The sequence below is a fragment of the Ursus maritimus genome, unplaced genomic scaffold (genome assembly GCF_017311325.1).
Source record: "Ursus maritimus isolate PB19 unplaced genomic scaffold, ASM1731132v1 scaffold_34, whole genome shotgun sequence".
Taxonomy (NCBI): domain Eukaryota; kingdom Metazoa; phylum Chordata; class Mammalia; order Carnivora; family Ursidae; genus Ursus; species Ursus maritimus.
In genome coordinates, this window is record NW_024426008.1 from 10,630,759 (window position 1) to 10,639,229 (window position 8,471).

At 43.2% G+C, this 8,471-nt stretch overlaps 1 long non-coding RNA gene across 6 annotated transcripts in view; it reads left to right on the forward strand.

The window, feature by feature from the left end:
- Nucleotides 1–8,471, forward strand: part of LOC121100113 — a 122,537-nt gene that overhangs the window by 10,964 nt on the left and 103,102 nt on the right. For 4 of the 6 annotated variants that reach the window (XR_005831831.1, XR_005831832.1, XR_005831833.1 and 1 more), the window contains exon 3: nucleotides 1,484–1,584. This is a non-coding gene — a long non-coding RNA (uncharacterized LOC121100113). Of the gene's footprint in view, nucleotides 1–1,483; nucleotides 2,401–8,471 lie in introns of those variants that run through there. The other 2 variants (XR_005831830.1, XR_005831829.1) reach the window with 2 other exon arrangements.

Consider the following 8,471-nt stretch of genomic DNA (forward strand, 5'->3'; position numbering starts at 1 on the left):
GAACAGTTGGAGGACTATATGTCAGACAACATGACTCTTTAAATCTATGATAATTAAAACAATGTGGTACTGGCAAAAGAATAGAAACAGAGCAATGGAATAGAACAGCAGGTTTGGCCCCTACCCAGATAGATAAGGTCACTTCATTTATGATAAAGGTGACAATACAACAGATAAAGGATTTTTTTTCAGTAAATGCTTATATGTCATTTATGGCAAAAATTGCTACTGATACTATGTCACTCCATATACAAAAGTCAACTCCAGGTGGATTGTTGATCTAAGTGGTCAGCTAAATGATCACTGAAGAGTGAAAAGGCAAACCAAAGAGTGATAGAGCTTTTCAACATTTATTTCTGACAACAACTTGGTTCCCAAAAAAGTTCTTGATTCCAGAAAAAGACAGACAACCCAACAGAAAAATAGGCAAAGCTTGGGGCGCCTGGGTGGCGCAGTTGTTAAGCGTCTGCCTTCGGCTCAGGGCGTGATCCCAGCGTTCTGGGATCGAGCCCCACATCAGGCTCCTCCGATGGGAGCCTGCTTCTTCCTCTCCCGCTCCCCCTGCTTGTGTTCTCTCTCTTGCTGGCTGCCTCTCTCTGTTAAATAAATAAAATCTTTTAAAAAAAAAAAAAAGAAAAGAAAAATAGGCAAAGCTTGAACGGGCACTTCACAGAACAGACTATCCAAAATCACTCAAAAAAACTATGACAAGGTACTCATCTTAATAAGGGAAAAGAAAAGTAATTAGTTAAAAATGTAAAACACAAATTAATTAATCGGGGAAATGAAAACCACAATGGGATACCACTATATGTGCGCCATACTGGCCAAGATGAAAAGAGCTGATGAAGATGTGGAGCGGCTGGAACTCCCATGCACTGCTGGTGGGAGAGTAAATCAATATGTGCACTTCAGAAACCGCGGGCAGTAGTGTGGAAAGTGAAGGTATGTGTAGTCTAGGACCTGGCAATTGTACTCCTAGTATATACTCAGCACATGTGTGTGTGTGTATATATAGGTCCCAAGAGGACCTATACTGCAGAAGAGTGTTCAAAGAAGCACTATTTATATAGCCCCAAACTAGAAATCACCCAAATGTCTATCAGGGGCGGAATAAATAAATGGTAACTTCATGCAGTAGAATACAGTGAAAGTGAATGAACTCTTGCTCCAAGCAAAAATGTGGCTGAATCACAAATTTCGTGTTGAGTGAAAGAAGCCAGATGCAGATGAGCACATACCGTATATTAGTTATCCGTTGCTCCATAACAAATTACCACAGCATTTAACTGCTTAGAACATGCATTTCTTTATCTCAGTTTCTGTGGCTCAGGAACCCAGGTGTGGCTTAGCCAGTGCCTCTGCCTCAATGCTGTAAATCAGGTTGTCAGTGGGAGCTGTCGTCTTGTTTGAAAACTGAACTGAAGGAGGATCTGCCTCCAAGTGTGCTTATTTGGTTCTGGACGGGATTCCTTCTTCATAGGTGACTGGCTGGGGTCTGTGACCTTGCCGTAGGATCTCTGATGGTGCAGTTCATTGACATGGCAGCTGTCTTCTATCAGAGGGAGCAAAAGGGAGAACAAGGTAGGACCTTTGTCCCCTAATCTTGGAAGTGCCATCCCTCACTTTTGCGACGTTCTATTGCTGTAAGTAAATCACGACTTCCAGGAGGAGATGACACGAGGACATCGATATCAGGATGTAGAGGTCACTGGAACTCATCTTGAAGCTGCCTACCATCTGATGTGATTCCATTTTTGAAGTTCTGAAACAGGTGAAATAAACTCATAATGATAGGAATCAGAATTGTGAATCCTGATGGGGTTTTGGGTTGCTGGTAATGTTGTAAGAGTGTGAAGTTCTGGTTCCACAAGTGTTCTTTATAAAAACTCCTTGATACTTCTGATTTGTGCACTTCTTCTGAATGCATGTTACATTTCTACTGTAACATTTACGTAAAAATAAAGAGTTAGTTTTCTACCCTACAGGCTCATCCTGCTGATAAACAGCTTTCATTGTCCCTACTCATGATCTCTCCCCCCTCTCCTGGGCCAGGCAGTAAAATGCAAACCCAGTTTATACTCTGCCACTTAAAAGCTGACAATTTAGCAGAAGTGCAGGCAGCATTGTGTTTGGAAAAAATATGGGTTGAGGAGTCAGACTAAAGTTCAAATCCAGGTTTCATCACTCACTGGTTGTGTGACCTTGGTCTTTATTTTCCTCATCTGTATTATTAGTATGCATCGAAGGATTGCATGGCAAACTGATAACTGGAAGTCATACAGTGTACACCTATTGTAAAAGGACTTGAAGTTCCTCCAAAGACTCATAATGGCTTCTTTCTTTTTCTTTTTTTTTAAGATTTTATTTATTTATTTATTTGAGAGAGCGAGAAAAAAAAAAAACACCTCAAGCTGAGTCTGTGCTGAGCCTGGAGTCAAACACGGGGCTTGACCCCAAGACCCCAAGATCATGACCCAAGCTGAAATCAAGAGTCAGATATCTAACCAACTGAGCCACCCAGGTGCCCTTCATGATGGTTTATAATGGTAAGATCTGTACAATTTCCTCACATTTCTATGGCCTTCATGCTCAGGTTGGCCCGACTCCCAGACCTCTGCTCATGCTTACGCAGGTGGAGTACTCCTGAAACATTCTCTTAGATTTAACTTCATGTAGATTGCTCTACTATCCCTATGCATCTTCATCCTACAACAGTGATCCTCTCTCAGAGAATCTGAAGAAGACACTGGCTTTATTGTCTTCTCAGGTATTTTCCTTTAGGAATCACTGCTTAATCAACAGGGAGGTGGTTAAATGAATTATGCCCATATCCATTTTATGGACTCCTATGTGGCCAATAAAATATGTAGCAAATTTGTATGTGTTGATGTAGCAAGGTATCTATGATACATCGTAAACTGAAACAGGCGAGAAACAGGACAGTCAGACAAGTACCATGTCCACTAGAAGGTAAGATATGCGAGAGCGAGACCAAGTCCGTCTTATGTATCTGCAGTGTCTAGTGGACATACAGCAGACACTTGTAAATATTTGTGGACTGAATGTTAGAGCACAGGAAATAACCTGGAAGAACACACATCACATTGTTACCAGGATTACCCTTCTCTGGAGGAGCACTTTTTGTTCACCACACTTCTGATGTTCCAAGTTTTAGAATGTATTTAATGTTTTATGCTTTCTGGCACCTAAGGTGCTTGGCCCTCCAGCAGGCAGCACCTGTGTCTCTTTGTTGCTACGGTGACTTCAGGCTACTAGAAACAGCTTTGCTTGTGGCCTGCAGAGCCAGATATGGCTGGTCATTCGTGTTCCTGTCCTCACCCAGCTTTTAACAAATAACTGACAGAAGGAGTAGACAGCCTCCCGCAGCCTAGCCCTTGATTGGGCAACTTGAAGGCATGCACTTTGATTCTGTACAGCTCCCCTGTGATTCACCCTAAATGACTTCATTGGCTTCAAGGGACTTTACTTGAAATTGCACTTTCTTTCTGGCCTCCTTCCAGTTCAAGCTCCCCTGGATTGTCTCAGAACAGTTTCCCCTCTGAGTCTGCATCTGGGAACTCAATCTAAGTCACTTGTGTAATTAAAATCCATAAAAACAAGTGGTGTTTATTAGAGGATGAGGCAGATGACCTCCTCACCTCAAACTTGTCACCCTCCATAACTTTAAATTAATCAGAAAATGTGTCCAGGCACAGCTCCGTAATGTAAGGGGCCCAGGGCAAAATGATAATGTGGGGTCCTTTGTTTGAAAAGCAGGAAAAAAAGCGGTGTTGCAGTGCCAAAATACAAAAGCTTTTCCTTTTTTCCAAAGTCTCTCTCTCAACTTGTCAGGGTATTTTTTTATTTGCTATTGACTATTGTTCTAAGTAAAGAGAAACTAAAATTTGGCATGATTAGCATGAATTTTTTTCATATTTATCTTGGGCAATGTGTTTTAAGTGCATATATAAGAGCTTTTCACTTAAGTGCAGAATTACAAATTACACAATTTATCCTTCATAGATTGTATATTCATATGTATTTCCTTCTTACCTATGCTGTTGAAATGCGGCAAAAAACTAACTCAACTGTTTTAATTTTACTTTTCAACATGTACACTTTCTCCCCTGATTCCTACCTTCCGCTCGGTGTTATAAATAAGGACTGAGAGGAAAAAGAACCATGGGTTGCCCTCCCTTTCCTTCTATGCCATCATTTCCAGGGTAAGCAATTGGCTAATACAGAGAAGTAAATGAGTAAGGAAGGATATGATAGGTTCCTTGGTTGTTCTTGTTTCTCAGAACTCCATTGCCTTCCCTGTGTCGGAAGGACTTCGATGAAAATGTAAAGCACAGCCTCCCGGGGCTGTCAGTCCCTCTGCTTACTCAGACATTCAGTAACACATGGTGAGTCTTGCTAAGCTGCCCCCACTGCAGGTCCAGCTGAATGCCGTGCACACGGAGCATGGCGACTGCTGTGTACGAATGGGACAGCAAGAGCAGTGGGCATGTACTGCGCGGGCTCCCCTCCTTACAGGCATGCGCCATGGTCCCCTAGACTTCACTTAGAAAACACAAGCTGAAAGATACAATTAAGAATTTCAAGACAGATGAGAGTAGAATATTAAACCAAGATAGGGGTTCTTTTAAGTGTGGGACCCTGGGGGACTGCTCATGAAGGTAGCCCTCGCTGGAGTACGAAAGTAAATAAGGCCTCGGCCTTGCTCGTCCCTTGGGCAATTCGCCCACACATCTCTTGGTTGCTGGTTTTGGCAGACTTCAGGGCAGCTGGGGCTTCTGGGTTGGCACACCAGTCCAAGTCTCTTTCAGATTTCACAGACCTCTGATGAATAGTCATTTTTATTGGATGTTTCTTAAACTAATTTTTATTTTCTATCAGAGTAATGCATGTTTGAAACATCAGATCCTGGAATAAACAGGGTTGCTGGAATGGGGGTGGGGTGGGGGAGGGCACATGATGTAATGAGCACTGGGTGTTATATGCAACTGATGAATCATTAAACTCTACTCTGAACCTAATAATGCAACATATGTTAACTATCTTTAATTTAAATAATAACAAAAGAAACATCAGATCTTGCTAGAAATCTTTTAACAAAAAAGCTATGTCCCTTCCCCCCCCATCTTCTTCTACCTCAAGTCCTACTTTCCAAAGGCAATGGCTTTAAATTCCTGTAGCCATTTCTTGCAATATTTATCTCCATGTTTTTAAATAGTATGCTTTTAATCATTATTTTACTGAATCGTCAGTTTTAGAACTTATACATTGTACTCTTACAAGGGAAGCTGAGAATACTGCTTTTACCACCAGCTCCGTCTTCTCACCCATATCCTCCTAATATAGTTAGTTTATAATGCATGGTTAAATCAATATGCAGTTTTTACATTATTGTTATACATTATGATGCATCGCACATCATTGTATACTACAGACATATTCAGTATTTACAATATTCAGTAAATTACATTCTTTACATGTGATCAGTTAAATATTGTTGACTGTTGTGTCCAGTACTATACTCTAATTGTGTTAACTTTCCAGGAAAATATTTTGTTCTTCATGCAGGGAATATATTTTAAATTTACACATATTATTTTTAACTCACCAGATTTCCTGTGTACCCAGAATTTCATGCCCATTTGCTATGTGCTCAAGACCATCAAGCAACCATTGCCTTTATCCCCCTGAAGACAGTCCTCCATCCTCTTATTCAACATAGACTACTTGTTTTCTGAACCTGCTACACAGTTACCACCCTGGGGCCTCCCTACCCTACAGTCTTGTTCGAGCACCCCATTTCCTGTATGCTAAGTTATCCTTTTTCTTGTTTTTCCCTTTCATTTCAATGGTGACACATCTGCCAGGAGCTCCCTGACACTAAGTGCAAGGGAGATCAATTTTTGGAGACCTCAAATGTCTGAAAAATGTTTTTATCCATCTTTTCCTCATGATTGGTTGTCAAAGTAGAGAATACAAGTTGGGAAATAATTTTGTTCATTCTTCACTGGCCCTGGCTTTCATGGCTACTCCTGAGAGATCCAATACAATTCTGATTTCCCTATTTTTTGGTTATTTGTGGTTTTTCTTCTGATACTGTAAGTAGTTCTCTTTTTATCTCAGGTTCTCTGAAATTTCCTCTGGACCTGCCTGACTGTGGATCTTTTCATTTTTTTGTTTGTGGTACTCAGTGGTCTCTTTATATTGAGAAGCTCACTCCTTCAGTTCTCACCACACCATAGGATATGCTAATAAAATAATTTTTCTCCCTTCTCCCATCTGGAGGACCTACTCAGTTGGATTCTTGTCTTCTTGGGCCAAGTCTCTAGCTTCTAATCTTTTCTCTTTTTGTCTTTTGGTTCACTTCTTTAGGACATTTCTTTAAAGACTGTTTTCTGTCCTACCTATGAATGATTTTCCTTTGGAAATCATTTTTGACTTCTAAGCATACTTCCTTGCACTATGGCATTCAATTTTTATGACATTGTAGTCACATTTCAAGGATGCAGTATTTTTTGTTACCTCCAAGGGTATTAATAATACAGTTTCTTTTTATAGTTTTCTTCAGCTTCCTTTATTATCTCCTTTTCCTCTAAGTTCTGTTATTTGTTTTTTTAAGTCTTTATCTTTCATGTTTTAGGTTTTTCTTAAGTGTACAGTGAACTTTGGATTTCTGTCAATTTTTAGAAATACGATCTTAAGTATATGGAGATTCTATGCACAAATATGTATTTTACTCCAGAGGAGTTGTGTGGAGAGCTTCTTTTTGGGATTAGACACTCAAATATCTGGAGGGCTTTTCTCTGGAATTTAAATTTTTCATGGGCAAGGCCCACTGATCTCTTGCCTTGGTTTCTGTAACTGACTGCTGGAGGTTTTGAAGCAATGGTGGGCTCGAGCTGTGTGGTAAGAGGGGAACTCCCATTCTGAAGGCACTTTCAGGCAGTCCCTGCACTTCACCCCACACTCTGCTTTACTTGGATCCCTGAGTTCAAAGGCTGTTCAGTTCCAGTTCTCCCGTGATTAATCACTGACCCTCCACTCTCCTTGAGGCAGGGTGCAAGGATGGGGAGGAGGTAGAAGGAAATGAATTTGGAGAGAGAGGTAAGATGGTGGAGGAGTAGGGGACCCCTTTTTCACCCGGTCCCCTGAGTCGAGTTGCATACGTACCAGACCATCCTGAACATCCATGGAATCAAAATGAGATGCAGGAAGATACATCTGGATCTCTACAAATGAACATCTCCAGCGCTGAGTATTGAGGTACGAAGCGGGGAGCCGTGAAACCGCGCACAGATATCAGAAGATAAACGGAAGGGGGAGGGAGCCGCCAGGTTAGGGCACCGGGAAGCGGTAGCCACCTGCACGGGGGGAGCGGGCGGACTCGCGGACCGGCACCCGCGAGAGAGCAGACTGAGACTGTGAGCCGGAAACACGCGGGACCAGACTGAAACGGAGATCCGAAGCTCCAGTGGGAACCCGCGAGAGAGCAGACTGAGACTGTGAGCCGGAAACACGCGGGACCAGACTGAAACGGAGCTCCGGTGTGCTCATCGGAACCAGACTGAGACCGGGAGCTCCGGAACGCATGGGGGCGGCTGGTGGCTGGTGGTGTTAGAAACACAAAGGACAGAGACACGCTGGCCCTGGAAGTGAGGGCAGGGACGCCAGATGAGGGGCGCACATCCCGGGACGCTACAGGGTTGAGCAGCACCAACAGAAACAGAGTTAAAGTGGCCAGAACATCAGTGGAGAACAGTCCACGATCCCTCTGTTCTGAGGCAGAGGCTGAGATTCAGCTACTGCTGCTCTGACTCTCAGAAGAGGCACAGCAAACCGCCAGGGAAAGCCGCCAGAGAACAAAAGCTTGGAAATACCGGCTCACAGCGTGCCCATCCCCATCCCCCCTCGCAGGGGACACGGAGACTCTACCCAAACAGGGTTGCCTGAGTATCCGCGTGGCCGGCCCCTCCCCCAGAACACTGAAGGCAGGCTGAAAAATCAAGAAGCCCACAACCCGGGGTGCCTGGGTGGTGCAGTCATTGAGCGCCTGTCTTCGGCTTAGGGCGTGATCCCAGTGTTCAGGAAAGGAGTCCCTCATCGGGCTCCTCCGCTGGGAGCCTGCTTCTTCCTCTCCCACTCCCCTGCTTCTGTTCCCGTTCTTGCTGACTGTGTGTGTCTCTCTCTCAGATAAATAAATAAATAAAATCTTTAAAGAAGAAGCCCACATCCCTAAGATCCCTATAAAACAAGGGGCACGGCCTGGGACCCAGTCAATAATTTGGGCTCTGGACAACCCCGCAACCTCTCCTCATCAGAATGACAAGAAGGAGAAGCCCCCCCCAGCAAAGAAAAGACAGTGAGTCTGTGGCCTCTGCCAAAGAAATAATGGATATGGATGTAACCAAAGTATCAGAAATGGAATTCAGAGTAACGATGGTCAAAATGAT